Source organism: Sminthopsis crassicaudata, chromosome 2 (assembly GCF_048593235.1).
Source record: "Sminthopsis crassicaudata isolate SCR6 chromosome 2, ASM4859323v1, whole genome shotgun sequence".
NCBI classification, from domain to species: domain Eukaryota; kingdom Metazoa; phylum Chordata; class Mammalia; order Dasyuromorphia; family Dasyuridae; genus Sminthopsis; species Sminthopsis crassicaudata.
The window spans coordinates 667656472-667669236 of record NC_133618.1 but is presented as its reverse complement, the minus strand read 5'-3'; the positions used below and the strand labels follow the sequence as shown (position 1 = coordinate 667669236).

General features: G+C 34.7%; 1 protein-coding gene across 1 annotated transcript in view; it reads right to left on the bottom strand.

Annotated features, from left to right (window-relative positions):
• PCDH15 (protocadherin related 15) overlaps nt 1-12765 on the bottom strand; it is a 2229510-nt gene that overhangs the window by 2200479 nt on the left and 16266 nt on the right. The gene's annotated exons all lie outside the window — the stretch shown is intronic.

The window sequence follows — 12765 nt, the reverse complement described above, 5'->3', positions numbered from 1 at the left end:
GTGTCCATTTCCTCCACAAAACCAACTACATCGTAGAGTGTAGAGTAGAGGGGGAAGCCTTGCTTATTTGAAATATGACTGAAATAGACATTGCTCCTGTTTCCTTTCTGCTTGTTCGCATCCTAACAAATTTTCAAGGACCAATTCCTGGCTTTTCTGCTCCAAAACTCTCTCCTTTACTTCCATTAAGAAATAAGCCATCTTTTTAAACTCATCATGGAATCCTAGACTTTCAGAACTTGAAAGGACCTCAAAGCTCATGTGCTTTGATCAGTTTTGGAGAGGGCATGTGTCCTTGGCAATGAAAGATCCAGGTTTTATTTCAGAAGTCTCAGTGGCAGGGGATACATTACCTTTTGAGGTACACATTTCACTTTTGAAACAAATGGCAACATCATGATTGAATTCTGGTTTTAAACCCTGTTTTACCAGATGGTATATATTCATCTCCTATCACTCTATTATTATTATCTCCTTTTTAGGTAACATGGCAAGACAAAAAGAGGTAAGGGGGTTTGAAGGTAGAGTCAGAGGATCTCTGTGGCAGTTTTTTCCATATACTTTCTATACAACTTTAGGAAAGAACCTTAACTTCTGTAAGACTTGCATTTCCTTGTGTGATAGAGAGAATTGCAACTAGATGATCTTTAAGATCTCTTCCAGCTAAAATTCAGGATTATAATAATCTCACAGGAGGGCAGGGAACCTTCTATAGCAGTGTTACACCTGGAATCAGGAAGATTAGACTTTAATGTTTGCCTCAGCAAAGGAAAGCACTAATTAGATAACTCTAGAGAGGTCAGTTAATATCAAATGGCCTTGATTTCCTTATCTGCAAAACAGGAAAATAATATCATTTGCCTTCCAGATTTGCTGTGAGATTCAAATAACAAGATACTTAAATGGTTTACAAACCTTAAACATAATATAAATGTGAGCTATTATTTGCTATTATTTTTTATTGTGATGGTTGCTAGGTGACATAGTAGCTAGAGTGCTGGTTCTGAAGACAAGAAGACATCTTTCTTGGTTCAATCCAGACTCAGACATTTACTAGTCATGAGACCATGGATGTCATTTAATCTGCCTCAGTTTCCTCATATGTAAAAGGCAATATCAAACCATTCCATTACCCCTCCTCATGAGATCAAAGAGAGTTAGACATGAGTGGAATAACTGAACATTGCTATTAATTTTTGTCCTCAGCACTGCACACAATGTATAAAGAATCATCTTAGGGCTTGACTAATATTAGTAGTGCTTGAAAGGGTATATCCAATTTAGGATAATAACTATTGGCACAAAATCTGAACTCAGCGTGACATCCAAGCCTTCTCTAGTCCTTTGTTGTTGTTGTTGTTCCCTTTAGCCATGCGACTAGAACACCACTAAGATTTTGCAACTCAATCATGGAATAAGCTTTTATATACCAGGAAACATTCCCTCCTACTTGAAAGAAAAAAAATTGTTGAGGTGCTAGTTTTCATTTAAAAATATGAGAAATAAATTATTTTAGCTGGCCAAACTTCTGTTACAATACTAAGTGGATAAAATCAATTATATAAAAATATTCATAGCAATTATGTATATATATATAAACCTGCTCTCAAAGTTATTATAAGCATTCTGATAGCATGCGGTTGTGTCCTATGATTAAAACAATAATATTTTTAATTGTGAGCAAAACAGAAAGCAGGAAATGATTTTTTTCAACAGGTCATGCAAATATACAATCTCAGTTTGAAAAAAAAAAGTCTTGGCAGTCATTTAATTCAATATTTAATAGAAACTAATCATTTGTTTTCCACTATATTCAATATGAGGACATCCAGCCTTTATTTTAAAACCCCCAGTAAAGGAGATGAGACTATACCTTGAGGGGAATGTTTCTATTTCCTGATAACTGTTCAAATTCTTGAAACCAGTCATATCTCCCATAAGTTTTCACCAGACTAAACCCCAATCATTATTTTGGACAATGCTTTTGACATAAATTCAAGCCCTTTACTGTTCTGGTTATCCTTCTCCAGATAAACTCAAATTTGTTGATTTCCTTCTCATAATTCACCACTACATATTCTTTTCTTGTTTTTTGGCTGCCTATTTGTCATTCCAGTGACTTCTCAAAGCTTTTCTTTCTGGCTTCTACTGGCCTCTAGAAGGCATGATCCCAAAAGTTTTGTGTTTGGAGTGGAGTTTCTAATATATTGTGTTTTCCCCATACAAAACATCATAGCCTTCATTGGCAGGAGAATTACGGTAGCCTAGGTGGTATGAAAAGGCATTTAAATATGTTATTTGTTTAAGAACACTGCAAAGATACAATGTGAAATGTAGGTATTTATCCTAGTTGCAACATATGATATTTCAGAGGTCAAAGCTTATTCTATCACACTTTGCTCATGATCTTAGTGGACCCATTCATACACCTTATCATGTGTGATAGAAAGAAGAGGAGCCAGAAAAGTTGGCTTCTATTAACTTCATCTGTTTTCTTCATCTCAGCATTCAGGTCCTGAATAATTGCTTTAAACTAGCTAGTTCATGTTATCATCAAAAAAAAAACCTTATTCAAAATTGAAGATTAATAATAGAAATTGGATCCTTCATTGCACCAAAGCTAAATAGTTATGGAATGTTTTTCCTACTAGGCAGGTACTTCTTTTTTTTTTTTTTTTACATTTCTCCCTAAGGTAGCTGAAGAGGTACATAACACCCTGTGGTCCAATAGTCTGCTTCTCTCCCTCCTTTAGGGTTTCTTTAACATCAATTTGAATCTCTAGTCAAGAATTTCATGTAAATGCGTAGGAAGGGAAGGAGCAAAGAATGACCTGAAATTATGAAGGCCCTTCTTCCTTTATTCTTTTATTTTTTCACATGTTTGAAAGTACAGGTGACTTTTTTTTCTAATTCCCAAGAGGATAACTCCAAGTGCCCTTTCTGGTCTTTGCTGCTCCTAGTCTTCCATTCATCAATCTTGGATAATATCTCTCCAGGTGAAAACATTACAATGACCTATGCCATTTTCCAGGATGCGATGGAGCTAACTACCTTTTTAGTGGCAGAATTAAATTTTAGATATTTACTTCCCTAAATACACTAATTACAAATTGACTTTCACTACTAGGATTTATATCAAAGACTCTCTGTTAAAAGGTTCTAAGGCAAAAGACTTCAGTATAGATTTCAAAGGTCTTTAGAGTGCTCTCCCATCCTTCTATCTGCCTGAATGAGGAACAAGAAGGTATTAAAAGATATTTGCTAAGGTTCTTTATAATTCTTATCATATATCAATTTGCCAGTCACCTTGGATCACTAAGATTCCTAAAATCATCTCTCTAAAACCTACTCTGATACAATTCATCTAATTAAAATCAGAGGGCCAAAGGAGTCCTAGGAAGATATTAGATAATATTTTCAGAGGGACATAATGGAGCAATTTAGGAAAAGAATAGGTTTACATTGCTTAGACCAAACATTTTAAATGCCTAAATATTGTTTATCATTTATATCTCCAATATTTTAAATGTAATAGGAAATAAAGCCAAATTTGGCGATTGGAACAAAGGTACAGAGAAAACATTTACTCTGGTATATTTATGGAAAGTTGTAAAGGTAATTCATGAATGAAGTAAAAATTAAATGATGTGGATTTCTGTAGGTTTTCTTTTTGCCCAAAACTATTTTATTTGAAGATTTAAACATTTTAAATGGGATGTTTTATCTTAATACAAATTTATACAATTATAATTAAGAAAAAAATCCACCTTTAGCCTAATAATTAAAATAGAAAATTCTTTTCAATTTTCAAAATTTGCATAGTACCCAGCCATTGAAATTCTTGATTCATTAGGGACTAAGGCATCTTGGATTGCTTCTTAACTAACACTTATTAGCTCCACCCTCCCTACGGTCAATATGGTTAAAATAATTTTCTTTTGTCAATAGAAAATATGTGAGAACTATATTGAAAAAAAACAACAATCAAAACCTCTGAGTTTTGTTGAGAAATAAAGGTGTATTTTAAAATCTTAAAAAAAAAAAAAAAAAAAAAAAAAGTTGAGTACTATGATCAGTTACTATTATCTCCTTGACATACTGAAGTGCAGAAAGTGATGCTTTGGTTGTTTTTCTATTATGCTGACATTGTTCTCTTCAGATTAAAAAACAAACAAACAAACAAACAAACAAAAAACTTACTTGCCTTTTCCAAAAGTCTGAATCTTTTCTCTCTATATACATGGAATTTACATAGATGGTAGTTTTTTTTTTTTTTTTTTTTTTTTTTTATTATATATATATATTTTATAATATTATCCCTTGTATTCATTTTTCCAATTTACCCCCCCTCCCTCTATTCCCTCCCCCCGACGACAGGCAATACCATACATTTTACATGTGTTACAATATAGTCTAGGTACAATACATGTGTGCGAATATCATTTTCTTGTTGCACAATAAACATTAGAATCCGAAGGTACATGCAACCTGGGCAGACAGATATTAGTGCTAACAATTTACATTCACTTCCCAGTGTTTCTTCTCTGGGTGTAGCTACCTCTGTCCATCATTGATCAACTGGAAGTGAGTTGGATCTTCTTTATGTTGAAGATTTCCACTTCCATCAGAATACATCCTCATACAGTATTGTTGTTGAAGTGTACAGTGATCTTCTGGTTCTGCTCATTTCACTCAGCATCAGTTGATTTAAGTCTCTCCAGGCCTCTCTATATTCCTCCTGCTGGTCATTTCTTACCGAGCAATAATATTCCATAACCTTCATATACCACAATTTACCCAACCATTCTCCAACTGATGGACATCCATTCATCCTCCAGTTTCTAGCTACAACAAAAAGAGCTGCCACAAACATTTTGGCACATATATGTCTCTTTCCGCTCTTTAGTATTTCTTTGGGATATAATCCCAGTAGTAGCGCTGCTGGGTCAAAGGGTATGCACAGTTTGATAACTTTTTGGGCATAATTCCAGATTGCTCTCCAGAATGGCTGGATTCTTTCACAACTCCACCAGCAATGTATTAGTGTCCCAGTTTCCCCACATCCCCTCCAACATTTGTCATTATTTGTTCCTGTCATCTTAGCCAATCTGACAGGTGTGTAGTGGTATCTCAGAGTGGTCTTAATTTGCATTTCTCTGATCAGTAGTGATTTGGAACACTCTTTCATGTGAGTGGATATAGTTTCAATTTCTTCCTCTGAGAATTGTCTGTTCATATCCTTTGACCATTTATCAATTGGAGAATGGTTCGGTTTCTTATAAATTAGGGTCAGTTCTCTATATATTTTGGAAATGAGACCTTTGTCAGAACCTTTGTTTTTAAAAATATTTTCCCAATTAGTTACTTCCCTTCTAATCTTGTTTGCATTAGTATTATTTGTACAGAAACTTTTTAGTTTGATGTAATCAAAATCTTCTATTTTGTGATCAATAATGATCTCTAGTTCTCCTCTGGTCGTAAATTCCTTCCTCCTCCACAAGTCTGAGAGGTAGATTATCCTCTGTTCCTCTAATCTATTTATTATCTCCCTCTTTATGCCTAAATCATGGACCCATTTTGATCTTATCTTGGTATATGGTGTTAAGTGTGGATCCATATCTAATTTCTGCCATACTAATTTCCAGTTTTCCCAACAGTTTTTTCCAAATAATGAATTTTTATCCCTAATGTTGGAATCTTTGGGTTTGTCAAAGATTAGATTGCTATAGATGTACCCTTTTTTGTCCTTTGTATCTAATCTGTTCCACTGATCTACCGGTCTATTTCGTAGCCAATACCAAATGGTTTTGGTGACTGCTGCTATATAATATAGCTTTAGATCAGGTACACTTAGACCACCTTCCTCTGAGTTTTTTTTCATTAGTTCCCTTGCAATTCTTGACCTTTTATTCTTCCATATGAATTTTGTTGTTATTTTTTCTAGGTCATTAAAATAGTTTCTTGGGAGTCTGATTGGTATAGCACTAAATAAATAGATTAGTTTGGGGAGTATTGTCATCTTTATTATATTCGCTCGGCCTATCCAAGAGCACTGAATGTCTTTCCAATTATTTAAATCTGATTTTATTTTTGTGGCAAGTGTTTTGTAATTTTTCTCATATAATTCCTGACTTTTCTTTGGTAGATGGATTCCCAAATATTTTATACTCTCAACATTTGTTTGGAATGGAATTTCTCTTTGTATCTCTTGCTGTTGCATTTTGTTAGTGATATATAAAAATGCCGAGGATTTATGTGGATTTATTTTGTATCCTGCCACTTTGCTGAAATTTTGAATTATTTCTAGTAGCTTTTTAGCAGAGTCTTTGGGGTTCTCTAAGTATACCATCATGTCATCTGCAAAAAGTGATAGTTTAATTTCCTCATTTCCTACTCTAATTCCTTGAATCTCTTTCTCGGCTCTTATTGCCGAGGCTAGCGTTTCTAGTACTATATTGAATAGTAATGGTGATAGTGGGCAACCTTGTTTCACTCCTGATCTTACTGGGAAAGGTTGCAGTTTATTTCTATTGCATATTATGCTTACTGACGGTCTTAAATATATACTCCTGATTATTCTAAGGAATAATCCATTTATTCCTATACTCTCAAGAGTTTTTAGTAGGAATGGATGTTGGATTTTGTCAAATGCTTTTTCTGCATCTATTGAGATGATCATATGGTTCTTATTAATTTGATTATTAATATGGTCAATTATATTAATAGTTTTCCTAATATTAAACCAGCCCTGCATTCCTGGAATAAATCCTACTTGATCATAGTGTATTATCTTGGAGATGATTTTCTGAAGTCTTTTTGCTAATATCTTATTTAAGATTTTAGCATCAATATTCATTAAGGAGATTGGTCTATAATTTTCTTTCTCAGTTTTCGATCTACCAGGTTTAGGTATCAGTACCATGTCTGTGTCATAAAAGGAGTTTGGTAGGACTCCTTCATCCCCTATTTTTTCAAATAATTTATATAACATTGGGGCTAATTGTTCTTTAAATGTTTGGTAGAATTCACATGTGAATCCATCTGGCCCTGGGGATTTTTTCCTGGGGAGTTGATTAATAGCTTGTTCTATTTCTTTTTCTGAAATGGGACTATTTAAGCAATTTATCTCCTCCTCTGTTAATCTAGGGAGCCTATATTTTTGGAGAAAGTCATCCATTTCACTTAAGTTATCAAATTTATTGGCATAAAGTTGGGCAAAGTAACTCCTTATTATTTCTCTAATTTCCTCTTCATTGGTGGAAAGATCCCCCTTTTCATTTGTAAGACTATCAATTTGATTTTCCTCTTTCTTTTTTTTGATCAAATTTACCAAAGGTTTATCTATTTTATTGGCTTTTTCATAAAACCAACTCTTGGTTTTATTTATTAATTCAATAGTTTTTTTACTTTCAATTTTATTGATTTCTCCTTTTAATTTTTGTATTTCGAGTTTAATTTTTGGTTGGGGGTTTATAATTTGGTCTTTTTCTAGCCTTTTAAGTTGTAAGCCCAATTCGTTAATCTTCTCTTTCTCAATTTTCTTCAAATAAGCCTCTAAAGATATAAAATTTCCCCTTATTACTGCTTTAGCTGCATCCCAAAGATTTTGATATGATGTCTCATCATTATCATTATCTTGGGTGAAATTGTTTATTGTTTCTATAATTTGCTCTTTCACCCAGTCATTCTTTAAGATGAGATTATTCAGTTTCCAATTACTTTTTGGTCTATTTACCCCTAACTTTTTACTGAATGTAGCTTTTATTGCATTGTGATCTGAGAAGAAGGCATTTATTATTTCTGCCTTCCTACATTTAATTTTGAGATCTTTATGTCCTAATATATGGTCAATTTTTGTATAGGATCCATGAACTGCTGAGAAGAAAGTATATTCCTTCCTATTGCCATTCAGTTTTCTCCAAATGTCTATCATACCTAGTTTTTCTAATGTTCTATTTACTTTTTTAATTTCTTTCTTGTTTGTTTTGTGGTTTGATTTGTCTAAATCTGAGAGTGCAAGGTTGAGATCTCCCACTATTATAGTTTTACTGTCTATTTCTTCTTGCAGTTCTCTTAACTTTTCCTTTAGAAAGTTAGATGCTATACCACTTGGTGCATATATGTTTAGTATTGATATGGCTTCATTATTTATGCTACCTTTCAGCAGGATATAGTTTCCTTCCTTATCTTTTTTAACGAGATCTACTTCTGCTTTTGCTTGATCTGAGATAAGGATAGCTACCCCTGCTTTTTTGGCTTTACCTGAAGCATAATAAGCTCTGTTCCAACCTTTTACCTTTACTCTGTATGTATCTCCCTGCTTTAAGTGTGTTTCCTGTAGACAACATATTGTAGGGTTCTGCTTTTTGATCCAATCTGCTATCCGTCTCCGTTTGATGGGATCGTTCATCCCATTTACATTTACAGTTAAAATTACTAATTCTGTATTTCCTGCCATCGTATTATCCCCAGATTATACTTTTTTCCCTTGACCCCCCTGATCCCTCTCCCCGATATTTAATTTACAGACCCCCCTTGTGACGCGCAACCCTCCCTCTTTTTTTTTTTTTTTTTTTTTTTTTTTTTTTTTTTTTTTTTTTTTAGGATCCCTCCCCCCTCCCTCCAAGTCCCTTCACTTATTCTCCTTTTCCTTTCCCCTTTTCCTCTCCCCCCTTTTAATGAGGTGAGAGAGAATTCTCTGAAAAACAAATATGACAATTATTTACTCTTTGAGCCTCTTCTGATGAGAGTAAGATTCACACAATGATTCTCCCCCTCACTAAGTTCCCTCAGATATGGTGTATTTTCTATGTCTCTTCCTGGGATGTAGTTTCCCTCTTTTTATCACTCCTTCCCCTTTTTCTGAACCGACCTCCTTCCCTTTACCACACTCCCCTTTTTTTCTTTTATATCAGTAAAATCAAATTATCCTTGAGTATTTTTTATATACCCACAACAAAGTTACAGTTCTCAAGGGTTCTGTGTACCTTTTTCTGTTTCTCTTCAGTCTTGTGGATGTAGATCAAATTTTTTGTTTAAGTCTGGTTTTTTTCTTAGAAACATATAGAATTCCTCTGTTTCATTGAATGACCATCTTCTTCCATGGAAAAAGATGCTAAACTTAGCTGGGTAGTTCATTCTTGGTTGCAGTCCTTGATCTTTTGCCTTTCGGAATATCAGGTTCCAGGCCCTTCTATCTTTTAATGTGGAGGCAGCCAGATCTTGGGTGACCCTTATTGTGGCACCTTGGTATTTAAATTGTTTTTTTCTAGCTGCTTGCAGGATTTTCTCCTTTGTGTGGTAATTCTGCAGCTTAGCCACAATATTCCGTGGTGTTCTTTTTTTAGGGTCTATTTCAGAAGGAGTTCGATGAATTCTTTCCACATCTACTTTCCCTTCTGTTTCTATTATCTCTGGACAGTTCTCTTTGATAATTTCCTGTAAAATAGAATCTAGGCTCTTTTTTTGGTCATAGTTTTCTGGAAGTCCAATAATCCGCAGATTATCTCTCCTAGATCTATTTTCCAGGTCTATAGATTTTCCCAGTAAGTATTTGACGTTGTTCTCCAGCTTCTCATTTTTTTTGTTTTGTTTGACTGATTCTTGGGTTCTCTGTGAATCATTCATTTCTATTTGTTCCATCCTGACTTTTAAGGAGTTATTTTCTTCTTTCACAGTTTTAAGTTCTTTTTGTAAATGCCCAATTTCGTTTTTAAATGAATTATTTTGCTCTATTGAGTTTTTTTCCATTTCCCTAATTTTTTTTTTGAGAATTATTTTCTTTTTCCAATTCAGAAATTCTATTTTCTTGAGACTTTTTTATCTTTTCCAATTCAGAAATCCTACTTTCCTGTGTTTTTTTAACCTTTTCTAATTCACTAATTTTGTTTCCCTGCATCTCCTGTGAATTCTTTATTTTTTCCAACTCCAATTTCAGGACGTTGTTATTCTCTATCATAACTTCCCTTTCCTTGCCCCATTTTTCTTCGATCTCCCTCAATTTCTTAAGAGCTTCTTCTAGGAGAGAGTTATGTGATGGGGGGCAGGAATCGTTCCCCTTTAGGTTGTTATCTGATTCTCTGCTGTCAACTTCCTCGGGGTTGGACACCCGCTCTTTCTCTGTATAGAAGGAATCTATGGTTTTTCTAGCTTTTTTGCTCATACTTAAAAAAAATCTTTTGGGGTCTGTCTCTGGGGTAGGAAATTATTTACTTCTTTACCAGCTTCCTCCCAGACCGGATGGATGTAGCGGCTCCTGAGCCTGAGCTAAGAGAGAGCTCTGGGAGAGAGTTCCCCACCCTCTCCCTGGGAGTGCCTCAGAGGTGATTAGCACTACTGTGCTTCGAGGGTGTAGAATAGTGAAGACAGCAAGAAGCTCAGCCTATGTGTCCGGGTGGGGAGTGGGTGTCTGCAGCAGGTGACGTAAGAAGCCCCTGCGCTCAAACTGGAAGTGTCTGCCAGAAACCGTGGTCCCTAGTTCAAAGGTTCCGCTTCTCTGGGACTTCCTGGAGCTGAGTTCCACTCCCTCCAGCTAAGCTAGGCAGTGTGTGTTGCCTTGGGCCGTATCCACCCACTTGTCAGTCTCTTAACTATTCTCAGGAGGTAGCTGAGGCCACACCCCCTGGTGCCCAGATCTGTGCCTGAGTCACCCCCAGGGTCCGGGGAAAATCTAATCTGAGTTTTAAAATATTTTGGCTTTCTCTTCTGAACTGCTAAATAATTAGCAGAGAAGAGTTAACAGCCTGTGCCAGATTCCTTTACCTCAGTGGCTTCTCTGATCCCAGAGCCCCTCCCAGCGCAATGGGCGCAGTGTGCCCCTACCCCACCGTCTGTGCTGGTCTTTCTTATTCCTCCCCTGAGAACTGACCTTTCCTGTTGAAACTCCAGATTCTCTTCAGCTGGTAAGTCGTGCTTCCAGTCCTTGTGGTATCTATCAGTCCTGAGCTAATTTTGAGACTTAATTTATCTAATTGGTTGTGAGGGAGTGAGGACGTTCACTGAGTCGTGTGTTTCCTCTCCGCCATCTTGGCTCCGCCCCCTCACATAGATGGTAGTTTTAAAGGAATTACATTTTTATGTCACTTTGTAAAGTGAATTGATAATACAAGCATTCATCTAGTCAGTACTAAACTCTTTTGGTGACAGAGCCAATAATCTCATTTGAAAAGGTCCATCCTTATACACTTCCTTTTCTTTTATAATTAAAATCTGACATCTTTATATCCCCATCTACAGGAATGATATTGATTTGATATTGGTTTAGAGTTGTATTAGGTACAATAATTGTTCCTGGACTCATTTTGCTAATGCTTATCCTTTCAACAATCTGTCAGATAATGTTCATTTAAACAGGAAACACTCTAATTACAATGTGGCTTTCACCATTGGGGGTTTATACTCCGTGACATTCTGATAAAATATTCTATAGCTAAAGTCTGACATTAAAAGAGAATATTGTGGAATTGGAGTCAAGGGATCCTTGATTTAGACCTGTAGCATCCTTAGAGGACATTGAATCCATTCTGTTCATATGCCCGATTAAGAAACTTGGTTTAATAAAACTTGCTCTGTGTGGTGCATGTTCATTCAAATTTAGTGCAGATTTTAAAAAATGTAGAAATATGCCGTGATCATAGAAAGAGAAATGAATAAAAAAGAAATTGCAAAATAATCTGCAAATAGGTTCATGAAAACTGTAAAAATAGGAACATTCCCATATTTCTTATTTTAAATACCTTTCCAAAAATGGAAAGATCCTTATAAGTCACAATGTTTTTCATTGAACCAATGAAGAAACTAACTCCATTGCAATTTTTTTGTCTTTTTTGAGTTTGCCTGACTAGTTAAGAAGAAATAGAGTTAGTATTCAGATCTCAGATTCCCTACTCCAATATTGTGTCTTCTACCACATAGCTGTCTATTTCCCAATCAGTGAAAGTTCAAAGAGTATGTATTCAAATTTAATCAATAAGCACATGCAGCCTGCATAATAAAACAAAAATTGACTATATGTTGCCTCAAGGATCTTTCATCTCTTTATTTCTACCCAATATTAATGATATTTAAAATCTTAGAAAATGAAAGTAATAAAAATGAAATGAAAATTGTCAACATTGTAATGTCATACCTGTTTTTGCATCGTAACCCAATAATTTTCCATTGTTACCACAATATTATGCAATATAATTCCATATTTCATTCAAAAGTCATTTTCTAATAAACAAGGTAAAGGAGATAAAGCCATGATCTTTAAGATAATAAATGCTAACTACACAGTCTGGAGATTTTGTTGGAAAATGACTAAAAATCTGAAAACTATAAATTCACAAAGGTTAGATGTTACTTTACACTGATTAAAAAAAGATTGGAAAAGGAATAATCCAATGATATAGAGACAATGAGAAATTAGGCATAGTAATTCACTGCTGATGAAGCTTTGTACTATTCCAACTATACAGAGAAAAAGATTTGAAAAAGAATAACCAAAAAAAAAAGTCATTCATTTGTTTATGAGTCTTGGGCTGGACATAGAACTCAAAAACATTGTTGAGCACAAGAAAAAAAACACACACACATATATAATCACACCATTATTTGTGATAACTAATTGTAATAATAGATGCCTGATGATAAGGAAATGGCTGAACGAAGAACGATATATGATTATAATGGACTAGTATTGGGTTATATAAAGAATGACACAAACAAAAAATTCAGAGATATATGGGATTTGTATGATGTGAAATAAAGTAGAAACATGACATT